Source organism: Staurois parvus, unplaced genomic scaffold (genome assembly GCF_062004578.1).
Source record: "Staurois parvus isolate SC_StPar_1 unplaced genomic scaffold, SC_StPar_1.0 ptg000098l, whole genome shotgun sequence".
In the NCBI taxonomy this organism is placed as follows: Eukaryota; Metazoa; Chordata; class Amphibia; order Anura; family Ranidae; genus Staurois; species Staurois parvus.
The window spans coordinates 1412062-1426506 of record NW_028317894.1 but is presented as its reverse complement, the minus strand read 5'-3'; positions in this window follow the sequence as shown (position 1 = coordinate 1426506).

The following is a 14445-nucleotide window of genomic DNA, read 5'->3' as shown; positions in this document are numbered from 1 at the left end:
ACAAGGCAATTTTTCAGATGAAAGAATTAGGGCATTATAAGGTCATGTTATGCGCACACTAAAAGGTCAAGCTACAGAAAGTGCAGAGAATAGCATTTTTAAATTATCAAAGGCGACATTGTTCCTTGCTTGCAAGAGGAAGAATCTAACTTTTTAAACTGTTTATTTATATAACAAAACACATAGTGGGGAAAGGCTTTCACATTCTCCCTGCTTTCTATTTGTTGTCTCCAATGGGGACACAGAAAACAGCTGAAAACCTGACAGAGGGGCTTTTATTCCCATCTGCGCACCTATTGGAAAGTTTTAATGTTTCATGTCTTAGTGGTCACTCAGTAAGTAATTGGAAATCTCCAAAATTACAGCCTAAGTAATAGAAACATAGAAATGTTCTATCCCCTACCACCTTTATAAGAGAAGAACTGCAGTAAAGGCCTGGCTGGAAATTAAAGCTTGCTGAAGATTTGTATGCCAGCACCTTGTAAGGATGTTTCACACAGTCTTCATGGAGATTGACCCTACTTTACAACTGTGGTATGGTGACAGAGGTTCTCTATGATTGGTGGAAAGTTCTTATAAATAAAAAAAGGAACTGGTGTGGCTGGTGTGTATTATTTGGTGATCATCAGAGGCATATTGCCTTTTTTTCAGGATGGTGTAAGACATCTAGGCTTGCCATATGATTACTCCCCCCATCCTAGGAATAACATAGACCAGGGGCCAGTGATTTTCATTCCAATGGACTGCTTAACTCTTCTGGAGAGAGACTGCTATATAGCAAGAAATGCACCATCCCTGGTAAAATAAAGGAAAGGAAAGAGAGCCAGTTAAAGTGAGCCTTGTACAAAAACATCAAAGACAGATCCCATAATGAATAGCTTTGCTTTGGGTACTATTTTGTTCTGCCTCTGATACATTTTGGTAATTTAAGGAAATTCAGGGCACATGGGAATGCAGGCAGCGACTTATTCTTCCTCCAAATACACTCCTATAATAAAATATAAAGAAATAAAGATAAACACGGGTTTTGGCATGAAATTGGCCACGGCACTTTTGGTTCTAATTTTGCCATCTGTGTATGAAAATAGTTGCTCACAAATATAGGTGATGCTGAAAACTAATGACAGGAGTGGTTGTGAAGAGTGGGATATTTTTCTTTGGGAAGATAACACTTATTAAGGGGGGGCATGGCTTGGAGCTTGAGCCGCATGGCCGCACACTGCTAGAGCTGCAGGGAGAGATCAACTCTACAGCCTCTTAAGCGGTACACTGCAGGGCGATCATGAGCAGGATTGTCAAGCTCTCTTCACACAATCACCCACATCGTTCACAATCCGGGTCCTCGGCATGTCAGATCCAGGATCTTTTCCAAAGCAGAGGCACACAGAGGAGCGGCCTTGTTGGCAAGATGGCGCCTTTACACCATGAGGAAGTTCACAGTGAGGAGTCCCGGCCAGCTTCTGAGGATATGGTAAGAGATTGTTTACATCTGCCATTACTGATTTAAAAGAAGATCTCCTACCTCTCTCTGAGCAATTAACAACATTGCAGAGGGCTGGTACTTACAGGGACAGGGCGATATCTAGGCTGGAAAATGTTTGTGAAGCACATGCCACACACCTGATTAATGTGAATCGCCACCTTGAAGACTTAGATAACAGTGGGAGGCAGAATAACATCAGAGTGAGAGGCGTCACTGAATCTGTGTCTGCTGAGCAACTCCTGGCAGCATTACAATCTATCTTTAACAATCTTTTAGAGAGACCTGCGGACACTGTCATTGATTTTGAGAGATCACACAGAGCCCTTAGGCCAAGGGGGGCAGACAGCTCCCCCCCCCCCGGGACATTATTTGCTGTATTGCCAACTTCCCACTGAAGGAAGAAATCCTCAAATAAAACAGACAAAATTATCCCATTACTTTTAATGGTGATGAACTTGCACTCTTTCAGGAGCTTTCCCTTATTACTTTAAAAAATAGAAGAGCGCTACGCCCTCTACTGACCGTTCTGCAGGAGAAGGGGATTCCTTATAGATGGCGGTTTCCTTTTGCTTTGCAAGCCACCCTGAATGGCAAGCACTATCTGTTGAGTCTGCCCACAGATGCCGGGGATTTTTATGATGCCCTCCAACGTCAGTACGTGGAGCTACTGGAATGGTATGAGGAATTCTGTCTTGCATCAGCAGTTCCAGCCATCAAATCTATGCCTCCGCAAACCCCTTCTAAATCACAGCACAGGAAAACCAGGCACCAGAAGCAGGCCGGTCTGGGTTCAAACTTGTCCTCACTGAAATCTAAGCAGTTCAGAGCGAGAGAGGATTTTGATGATACCTGACTGTGATTAGTTGGTTTTATCCTACTTTTTCCTCTTTTATAGCCCCTGTTGCTCTTTTCAATCCATGGTTATATCCGGATGGAGAGGGCATGGGGAATTCACATGGTAGGGGAGGTCTTGCCTGCGGCTAACAACCGTTGGTTCGCTTCCCCTTCTGTGTGTTTGTTCTTGCTCGTGTATTTATGTTTGATATGCTTTGCCTAATTGATGGTTATGTGCTTAATTGACCAGGTGATAATAGTTTATTTTACTTACGGCCTGACTGCCGGGATGTTCCTTGTTATTGGCTCTCAGGGCTCACATGGGCTAATAGTTATGTATCTACTGGCACGTTGTTTGAAATTGTTCCATCAATGTATGATATATTTTCTATATTGCATTTGATCTCTGGATTCTATCTCATCTCTGTGATACTGTGCAGTTACCTGAATCCTGCATTTAACACATGTGTTGTTGGCTTTGAGTTCAGGTCTCCCTATATGTATCTGCCACGGTTGATTACTACTTGTGCTGTTCCTACGGTACATTTTACCATAGACATTATCTTTCACTACTGAAAGACGGCTTTGCAGGTTCAATAGGCCCTCACATTAGCCCCGCAATTTGGCAGAGTAACGCCTTGAGTTTGATATCATAACCTCTAGTTTTCCTGCCTACTTCTGCTAATGCTTATTTAACCTTACAATATGATCGTTTTTATTGTACCATACACCACTTGCTCTTACTAGGTGTGCAGTATCACAGTTAGTGATAGGCGAGATTTGTTTCCCACGTGTTTGTTTTGAGCAGATCCGCTCACGCATTCCTTGTGGCTTTCTTTTTCCTATACTCTCTCCTTATTTCACCAGCATGACTTACTCAAATCTAGGGAAAAAATCCCTGATCATCTCCCATAATGTTAGGGGCTTAAATGTTCCTGAGAAGCGCTCTCAATTGTTACACGATTGTTAAGCTAGATAAAGCCAGGCCTTCTATAGTGTTCCTGCAAGAAACGCATTTTTAAACCAGACAGATTTCGAAATTGTCGAGCAAATACTTTATAAAAGCATATCATTCCACTAATGCTTTGGCTAAGACTAAGGGGGTCACCATATTGATCAGTAGGGAGGCACAGATTTTGATCACAGAACAATCAATTGACTCGGTTCATGGGTGGGCTCACGGATCACCTTGGCCAATGTCTATTTCCCCAACTCTGCTCACATCTCCTTCTGTCATCACATCGTGGATGAGCTCAAAGGGTTTGCTGCTGGCTGTCTGATCCTAGGGGGAGATTTTGACATCCCACTTAATCCTGCTTTGGACACATCTAATGGGACAACCTGTATCATGTATAAAAATCTCAAACAGGTTAAGCTACTTCTGCGATCTTTACTGCTGATTGATGCTTGGAGATCACTTAACCCCACTGGCCATGATTACACGTGCTATTCCCCACCACACAACCGATATGCCAGGATTGATTACCTTTTTTTTTCTCAAAATGACCTCCCTCTGCTGACTGATGCTAAGATCGGGATACAATCTCTTCCAGATCATGCCCCACTATCCCTGAGTTTGACTATCTCAGGTAAGACAGCTAAGACGTATAACTGGAGACTTAACTGGGCTTTGTTGACTGATGTTGAAATCCTGACCGATATGACCAATATGATTAAACAATATTTTGATATCTTCAACTGTACGGAAACTTCTCCTATTAGCATGTGGGAGGCACACAAATGTGTTGTTCACGGAGTGTTTATTAAGTGGGGTGCCAGACGGAAAAGGGAGCTGTCTAGGAGAATTGTGGATATTTCCACAAACATAGCAAAACTTGAATCTCAGCATAAATTATTCTTTGCCAATTCCGTGACAGTTGAACTTCAAAAAGCGTGGCTGGAACTTCAGGCCATTCTAGACACCAATTATAAGCAAACCCTGTTTTTCAAAAAAAGAGTTTACTATGAGGGAGCAAACAAAAGTGGGCATTTCCTGGCTAGGGCCTTGCGAGAAGCTAAACTAAATGAAAATATTCATGGAGTCAAAAACTTGAAAGGTACCTCGGAAACATGACAGTAAAATGATCGCCTCTTTATTTTACCAATATTATTTTGCCTTGTATAACTTGCCCCCCCACTCACACCCCTGAAGATCTTAAGGGTGAGAAAATTGATGTAATCAATGATTTTCTTCGGAAAAGTAAATTGCCTTCCCTGGAACATTCAGATGTCAAATTGCTAGAATGCCCTATTGGGGAGATAGAGTTGGCTAATGCTATTAAAAGTCTAAAATTGGGGAAAAGCCCAGGTCCAGACGGCTTGACATTGCAGTATTATAAGACTTTTAGCTCCTTACTCTTTACACCACTACTGCAGACACTTAACTCTTTGAGCATACCACAGCCTATTCCCTCTTCTTTTTCTCTTGCCCATATCACTGTCATCCCCAAAAAGGATAAAGACCCTGCCGACTGTACAAGCTACAAACCAATTTCCATACTTAACATTTATATAAAGTTACTTGCAAAAGTACTAGCCAACCGACCTAGACCCTACCTATCTGATATTATTGGACTGGATCAAGTCTGTTTTATGCCAGGCAGAGAAGCACGTGACAATATTGTCAAGGCCCTTATCCTTTTCCATATGGAGAGGGTCGAGGGCTTCGAGTGCCTTCTCCTCTCTACCGATCACGTGTCTTGGGACTTTATGTTCGCTACGTGTGCTCATATTGGGCTGGAACCTCACATGTTGAATTGGAATTCTGCTCTGTATCAGAATCCTATGGCTAAGATTAAGGTTAATGGTACACTTTCCGAAACCATAACTGTTAAGAATGGAATGAGACAGGGTTGTCCCCTGTCTCCTCCTCTGTTCATTATCACTCTTGAACCCTTCATACGGTTGGTTCAGCAAAATCAGGCGATTCATGTTTCGTATCAACAATGATATTTTCAAAACTGCGGCGTATGCGGATAACCTGTTATTTTTTATATCTCAAACTCATATTTCTGTACCTAACCTCCTGAGCTTATTCAATCATTATCATTTTCTCTCTAATTTGAAAATAAATTACACTTAATCAGAGGCATTGAATTTAACGGTAAGCTCTTCCCCCTTAGCCCTCATTAAGCAAAGCTGCTCTTTCAGATAGGTTCCTATTGCCCTTAAATATCTGGGTATATGGCTCACTCCAAATCTCGATGACTTCTACACACAAAACTTTGTTCCCTTACTATGCAATATTCAGAAAGATCTTAGAAATTGGCATGCAAAAACTTTTCTTGGTTTTGTAGGGAAGCCATCATTAAAATGAATATCCTGCCTCGGGTACTTTATTGCATGCATGCTCTCCCAATTAGGCTCCCATCATCCTTTTTTAAGAAATTACAACAGGCCAAAAGAGCCTTTGTGTCGGCCAATAAAAAAACATGTATTCAATTCCAGCTCATTATGCGTAACACGAATTCTGGAGGTATGGGATTACTAGACTTTAAAAAGTATTACTATGCTACTCACATTACCAGAATCATAGACTGGAACTGTCATACCAAGCATAAACAATTGGTTTCCCTGGAAAGCTCGTTCATTTTGTCTCCTTTACGATTTTCACCATGACTATCAAAGTCTGCTTATCCAAAACGTTGGTTAGCACACCCCTTAATTGGCGTAACATTAGATGCATTTCATGACCTTACCAGGGCCGCGGGTTTTGCTAGCTCTCCGGGTCCTCTCACTCCTATTGCTGATAATTCAGAGTTTCTCCCCCGGGTTGGAGACTGGAGTGATTCCAGTTCACGAGTCAGGCCTATCGTTGTTGGCGACCCATTGCCTGAAATGTGGGGGAGTCAAGTCCAAAGGAGAGCTCCAGGAACTTTGCAGAAAGGTTTCGATCCCGTACTGGACTTATTTTCAAATACTCAATTACCTGACTAATCACAGACAGAAGGAAGCTTTTTCTAGGCCCCTCACAACTCTAGAAACACTATGTTTAAAGGGGAAACCAGTCGACAAAACCACCTCTTTGGCTTATTCATGGCTTCAAAACACTCACTCTGAACCTCCTGATAATTTTCAGATGGGTTGGGAATCAACCCTTCAAGTAGAGTTCTCTGATGAGCAATGGAAAAAAGCCTGCATTTTTGCTCACAAATGCTTCATTAGCACTAGAACCCAAGAAACCTCTTACAAATTGTTAACAAGATGGTATGCTACACCAGATAGGTTAAAGAGGTGGTTCCCCCAGATGTCAGGCTTATGTTGGCGATGTGAGTCAGCTGAAGGTACCCTGTTACATGTTTGGTGCAATGTCCACAGCTTTTGCCATTTTGGGAAAAAGTTCGCAAGTTGACATACTCTATTACTGAGATCACATTACCCTTAACCCCTGAATGCTGTCTTCTCCATATCTCTGAGTGCTCATTGAAATAGTACAAGCAATCTTTGGTTTGGCACCTTTTGAATGCGGCCAAGTCCCTAATCCCCAGGCATTGGAAAACTACTCATGCCCCCTCGATCCAAGATTGGATAAGAGAGATTAACGTTATTCAGGAATTGGAAAGGACATTGACTATGACATAGTTGCCAGATTCCACAAATTTTGGTCCAGTTGGTATGCTTTCACTTTCTCAAAAACATAAAGAGGGCTGATGGGCGAATAACACTTTTTTGCTTGTCGATGTGCATATCATGCTGGTGGATACTTGGTAACGCTTGCATAACTGGATCTGTTCTTACAATTGCTGTTTTCTTTCTTTCCCAAACTTCATTCTTCTGTTCATGCACTTTCTTATGTCAGTTTTGATGTCTGTACCTGCAATTTATAAAAGTTTCAATTTGTGCCTGCTTCATGTAGACCACTGATCTGATGGTACTATCAAGCTTTTCCTGCAGCCAACATTTGCTGCCGTGTACTACATGACTTTATAACCTGCAAAGCTTTTTGTTGACTGATGTTTATATGCTCTGCTTTTTATGAATAAATGTCAATTGTTTACAAAAATAAACTTATTAAAGCCCACTAAAGAGACTGTCAAATTTTGTGAATAACTTCTGCATCAGAAATAAAAAGTAATACCATGATAAAATGGGACAAATTGCTAAATAAAACTCTTCTTTGTGTTTCAATTTAAAAGATGTATTTTTTTCTATTTTTGACTTCTTTTCATCTTCAAAATATACATAGAACTTTAAATAATTCTTGGAAGACACTACGTTCAAAGAGAACCGTGTTTGTCCTCAAGAAAAGAATATAAGCATACCTAGAGAATGATAAAGTCAGTTTTTTTTTAGTTAAAACCTTTTTTATAATTTTCTCCCTGCCATATGCTATGTTTGTGTGTTTTTACTTATCTTCTCCTAAGACACTTCAAAGGCTCTTCTTTGACCATGTGATGTAGGTGCTTGGATTGGAAGAGTGATCACATATGGTGCCCTGTATCACTTATGCCAGATGTAGACCATGGGAACCCTGGGCTGCCTCTTGGAAAATGTAGGTGGCCCCAGCCCTGATTGACAGACATGCTATTTGTGGTGACAATGCTGATAACCCTCCTGCCCAATGTGCATGCCCATGCAGTGCTATAGCTCTAGAAGACTCAAGGTGACATTGCTACAATTATTTTACTACAGGCCAAAAAACGTGTTGTCACCCTGCTAGAGGAAGGAGTCACTGTCACAACCAACCTATAATTATGTGTACAAATGCACTTCAAAATTTTCCATGCTTAGCATAGTTTACATTAATTGATATATTATAGTTTTTTTTTTTAATTAGGGCATAGATGTATATTAGTGACAAAGTTGTTGCTAAATGAGTATGCACTTAGCTTTAATGTGGAAATTGCTCTAGTCCCCAAAACTGCCAGATTCAACGTGATTTTAAATGAGAAGATACTTCTATTCAACATGGTGTTGTTGAAAAAAAATATAAAACTTTTCCTACCATATTTTCAACGTGAAATTATAAACATTTATCATTGCATAGAAAAAAAAAGTGTTCCTATTTAATTTTATTTTACGCCAATGTCTCCCCCATGAGATCTTTTGCTGCATTTGTCATCTGTGGCTTAATTGAACATTTACAATACATGCTGCAAGTTGACTGCTAATCTTTTGTATGAATATTTTAAAAATCTGTTTTGTAAGAATAGAACTTTAAAGAAATTGCTACATTGCCCACAAACTCTAAACTACATTGCAATTTAAAGATTGTATTTATTTAAATTAAAGAATTATAGATCAGGAGAACGCTGAAGACATGAATGAATGCTTAGCTGCAAAATAGAATTTCATGCAGATCCTCTGTTCAGTAACTAGCAGCTGTTAAAAAACATTATTGTGCTCACAATAGTGTTCTGAGAATGACTTGGCTTTTCTGCACTATGACAGAGTGAAATATGGTCGTGTAGTTTAAATGGTTATACAGTATAAAAGGTATACAAAAGCCATTACATTGTGCAAAATAGGGAATACAAAAGCTATGAGAAAAAAAGAAAATGTTTACTTGCTGCTTAAAATGTAATCATGATGTCTTGTACGCAGAAAGGAAAATGTTAACCTGAGGTATCCAAGACTTTAAAGAGAGTAGGAAATTATTTAAATAAAAATTGTAATAAAAAAAATACAGCTATGTGAAGGGATAAATCATGGTACAATACTCTCTTTTCAAAGCCTGTCTTATTGTAACCTGTATGATAAAACCTTAAAGTATCTCTGTGACCTTGCCCATTCAAAAGATTCTGACCAACTTAACGTTGCCTTACCAGTGCTGTCTTAAACTTCCTTCCGCTTTGTGCTGCAAGCATGAAAAACACATCAGAAAGCATCAAAAATGCACTACAAAAACACACTGAAAATGTCATCATGTTGTAGCTTCACTAGTGTGATCCTAGGCTAACAGCAGTGATCACTTGCAGCTTCACATGTAATCAGTCTCCAACTTCTTTTATTATGTCCAATCCAATGTTGCATGTTTGTAGTCTCCGACCATCTATTGTAGCATGCTGTAACCAGGGGCAGACTGACCATTTAGAAACTCGGGCACTGCCCGAGGGCCCGGGGTCAGTAGGGGGCCCCATGAGATGCCCCTGGTACCTTTTTTCATAGGCTTTTTTGAGTTTGGGCAAGGACACAGGGGCCCCATGATCCCCTATTGTCCGGGGGCCCCATGAGTTGTCAGTCCGCCCCTGGCTGTAACACACCTGGAGGTGGAGCTTGAAGCGCTGGGGAAGGTCTCTCTTACGCCAGAGTACAGAGTGGCACTAGTGCCTGGTAGGTGTCACAATCAGGGGTCAGGCTCGAAGACCAGTTGCTATAGCAGTGGAAAGGCTCACCTGAAACCAGCAGGATAAGTACACAGGCAGGTCACCGTGGCAAAGGAGTGGGATCACCCGAGGTGCAGAGTCTAAGTACCAACCAGTGTTCACCAGAGCTCCTGATGGTGGAGATGGATTTTGCTGTGTTAGCACCGGTCCTCAGGATCACCCCACCAGGAGGTGAGCAAGTGGAGGTCTAGTAGCTTATAAGCAGGTAAGGATCAAACGGAAGCGTGGTCAGTAAAAAAGCCAAGGTTGGTAATGAGCAGTCGCAGGTTGTGATTAGGCAGAAGCGTAGTCGAGAATAACAAGTGTTAGCAAAATATGGATAATAGCAGATAAGACAAGAAGTATGATAATGGCTGGAGAGCACAATAATATGGCAAACAGGAAGTACAGAGACATGGATTATATCAGGAAGTTCATAGGAGGAGCAAGGGGTTCAAGGTTCATGACAAACAAGATCAAGGTAGGATCATCCAAATAATTGTCAAGGGAGCTGTCCAGCATTCCACGCCACTCAGCAAGAAGAAACATTGGCACTCACCAGAGAAGGCTTAGGTTCAGACCCAGGCTCTGACCGTAGGTCTCTTGCTGGCAGGTACTGAAAAGCATCTGGAACGCAGGACTGGATCCCACAGGCTGAAGGGCTGGAGCCAGGGAAGAGTGCAGACTGGCTTGGCATAGGAGCGGGTTGGCAGCGAGACTTGGTCAGATAGATTGGGTCGGCAACTGGTGGGCAGATCAGGTTCCGATGGCGGGCAGGAGAGTAATCAGGGGACAGGCCAGGGTTGGTAACAACAGGACAGATAAATGGAAGGAGCAGGCAGAGCACAGTCTGAAGACAAGCCAGTGGTCAGTACTGGCAGCATTCAAGCAGAGTCAGAGGTGGATCAAGTCGGCAACAGAAAGTCATTCAGGAAGTGATAACAGGAACTCAAGAAACATAATAGACCAAACGGCACTGATACACTGCACTAGTGCAGTTTAAATAGCCGCACGAGCATCTGTCCATGCATGTGCACACATGTTTGTTCACGCACACATGTTTGTTCACGCACCCATGATCTGGCCACAGGTAGATTTCCTTAATCATGGGTGTCTGTGCACTGGATATTCCTTTCCTGACACATGCCCACAGTCTTTGACCATCTCCTTTTGGATGTCTGCAGTCTTTGACCATCTCATGTAGCATGCCCATAGTCTTTTGACCATCTCCTGTTGGATGTCTACAGACTCTGACTATCTATTGTAGCATGCCCATATTCTTTGGCCATCTCCCAATGGTCATCTGCAGTCTCTAACCATTTCATATAGCATGCCCATAGTCTTGACAATCTCCTGTTAGATGTCTGCTGTCTTTGACCATCTATTTTGGCATGCCCATGCTCTTTGACTATAGTAGTATTATATTTGACTATTTTGTAGTATTACATTCACTAAACACTATGTGGGACCCTTTTATGGTGTCAAGGGCTGCAGCTGAAGCTCCCTGTATTTATTTATTATAGGCACTTATATAGTACCATCAATTTACGCAGTGCACATACATTCACATCAGTCCCTAACCCTCAAGGGTGTGTACAATCTAAAGTCCCTAACCTACATTCATACATATACTAGGGCCAATTTGGACAGGAGCCAATTAACCTACCAGCATGTCTTTGGTGTGTCGCAGGAAACCGGAGTACCCAGAGGAAACCCATGCAAGCACAGGGAGAACATGAAATCTCCAGGCAGGTGGTGCCATGGTTGGAATTCAAACCAGCAACCCTAGTATTGCCAGGCAGAAGTGCTAACCATTTAGCTACTGTGCTGCCCTGTATCAAGAAAGTTAACCACCACTGCCCTACCTTGTCCAAAAAAAAGGTTATGGGGTTAATTATCAGTGGAGGAAATGCATATTTTTCTGAATGAAATTCTAGCCAAAACGTATTTTGAAATAGGATTGTGAAAATGTTAAACCTTTGTCAGTTTTTGTTACTTTATGCATTCTAATTGAGGGCATTATACCCCACAGTTCCTGTTTAAGTGGCAATGGCCACCAACACAGGAAGTAAAGAGAAATCTCTGAAACAGAAAAAGAAACAGCAATGAAATGAATAAAGGTTCTATCCTTTTTGACTATATCAAATATTAAATATTTGTCTGGAATTACGCATTTTTAAAAAATTGTGGTATTATCTGCAACATTTGTCTTGCTGTTGTTAAAATTTAACTAGTTAATATCCACCTTATAGCAGTTTTACTGCTATATACATGGTCCGCGCTCCAGCCATGTTCATGGGCCACATAGTGCCAGCCTCTTCCCCCCCCCCCGGTCTCCTGGGCTCTGCTTGCCCATCTGCGGGCCCGGCATGGGCCCACCACCGTCGGCTAGAGGGGAGGGAGGAGAGACATCCGCTCCCCTCTCCTTCTTATCCTGACCTGGAAGTGATGTTATGATGTTCCTGGCCCCCGTTGAGAGATTCCCAACAGGCATATTCATATGTGGACTCATCCATTTAAAGTAAATTCCATGGATATGCTCCAAGATGTAATCTGTAAAAACCCATCACGTTTTGTTTTTCTTTAAATAATATACAGGGTTTCAAAAGATGTTAGATAGTCATGAAACAGATTCCCGAGGAGATGCCCCCCCCCCCCCCCAGCTGCCTTCCACAACTTCCACAACTTTTTCGGGTAGTCCCGTGCCATCGGGGAATCTGAGAATGCAGCTAGCTTTTCTGCCTGCTGGCCATAGAGCTGATTGGAGACCGGGATGGCATAAATCATCTCCATAGTCTAAGAAACCGGAAGCTACGAGCATTTCATCCCTTTGGTTTCACCAGATATAAACAGCGCCATTTTTACATTGGGAAAGCATCTGATCACACCAATTTTGGTGAGTTCATAGTTAAGGGCAGAGGAGATTTGTAGAGTCTAAGAGACCCCAGATTTAGCAGAAAAGAATGCCTGCCACTGCCTATTGCTATCAAATATAATTTAAAAAAAAAGCGTATGTAAAAACCGGTTGCACCATGCATGTGAGGTATCGTCGCGAACATCGGATCAAGGGTAGTAATTCTATCACTAGACCTCCTGTGTAAAACTGTGTAAAGGTAAAATGGTAGCCTGCAAAGGCTTTTAAAGTGTTGCCAATGGATATTAAAATGTATGTCGTTTGTCGCCGTTGCACGGCGCATGCTCAGTTTTAAAGCATGTCATGTTTGGTATCTATTTACCATCATTGTGTTTTTGCACATTAAAATTTAAACAAGTGCCTTTTTTTAAAAAAAATTGCTTAATTTGAGCTCACATTTTTTTTTTAAATTTGCACTCACACATACCCTTGGCATGTGTGAGCAATATATCATTTAAGTGAGAACTCTGTGTAAAAAATTTTTTTTTTTTCATTTTCCAAAAATTTGTTGAAAAAAATAAAGTATTCCATGGACTCAGCATGCCTCTCAACAAATAGGGTGTTTACTTTCTAAAAAGGGGTAATTTTTGTGGGATTATGTTATCCTGGAATTTCAGAGCCTCTGAAACTGTGATAGGTAGTGAGGACCACAAGGCTTTCAAAGGGATCATTGGATTTCAGGCTCCTGTATGTGGCTGCCAAAAAGTCTCACATATGTGGTATCCCCATACTCAGGAGAAGTAGAATATATTTTGGGGTGTAATTCCAAATACACCCATGGCATGTGTGAGCAATATACCATTTAAATAACTTTGTGTAAAAAAAAAAACAAATTTTTTTTGCCATGTTTCAAAAACTTGTGGAAAAAAAAAATCTTCCATGGACTCAACCTGCCTCTCAACAGATAGCTTAGGGTGTCTACTTTCCGAAAAAGAGTCATTTGGGGATGTTTGTACTGCCCTTGCATTTTAGCACCTTAAGAATTGTGATAGGCAGTCAGAAAGTTATTTTGGCCTAAATGTATGACTAACTTTGAGTTTATTGAATATTTTGTACAACAGAAATGAGAAAATATCATTTTTTTTTCAAAATATTCGGCCTCGTTTTGTTTATAGCGCAAAAAATAAAAAACCCAGAGGTGGTGAAATACCGCCAAAACAAAGCTCTATTTATGGGAACAAATTACATAAATTTTATTTATGTACAGTATTGCATGACTGTGCAATTGTCAGTTAAACTAGTGCAGCGGCGTATAACAAAAAATGGCGTAAATTGCAGTATCTATACCATAGTTTGTAGACGCTATAACTTTCACATAAACCAATTATTATACACTTGAGATTTTTTTACCAAAGACATAGAAGCATAATACAATTTGGTCTAAATTTATGACTAACTTTGAGTTTGCTATATATTTTTTGTAACCAAAAGTAAAAAATAGTTACTTTATTTAGTTTATTTTGGTTATAGCGCAAAAATAAAAACCCAGTGGTTATCATATACCAGCAAAAAAAGCTCTATTTGTGTGAAAAAAAGGAAATACATTTTGTTTGGGTACAGCATTGCATGACCGCACAGTTATTAGTTGAAATAGCGCAGTGCCAAATAAAAAAATGGCCTGGTCAGAAAGGGGGGTAAATCTTCCGCAGGGCAAGTGGTTAACAGACAGAGGCAATGTTTTAATGTTTAATGCATATCTATAATATACTGTATATAACCCAAAAGCAAAAAAAAGATTATATTGCAGCTTACCAACTAGATTTAGTTTAGATTTTTTTAACCTGGTGATCCTGACAGATCTTGTTCTAGGGTGACAATGCTCATTTGCTGTAATGTATCTATGAAGTGTTGCCACCCTAGAACATAACTACAAATATCCACTGCCTCTCCTTTTTCCCCATAACAAAAGG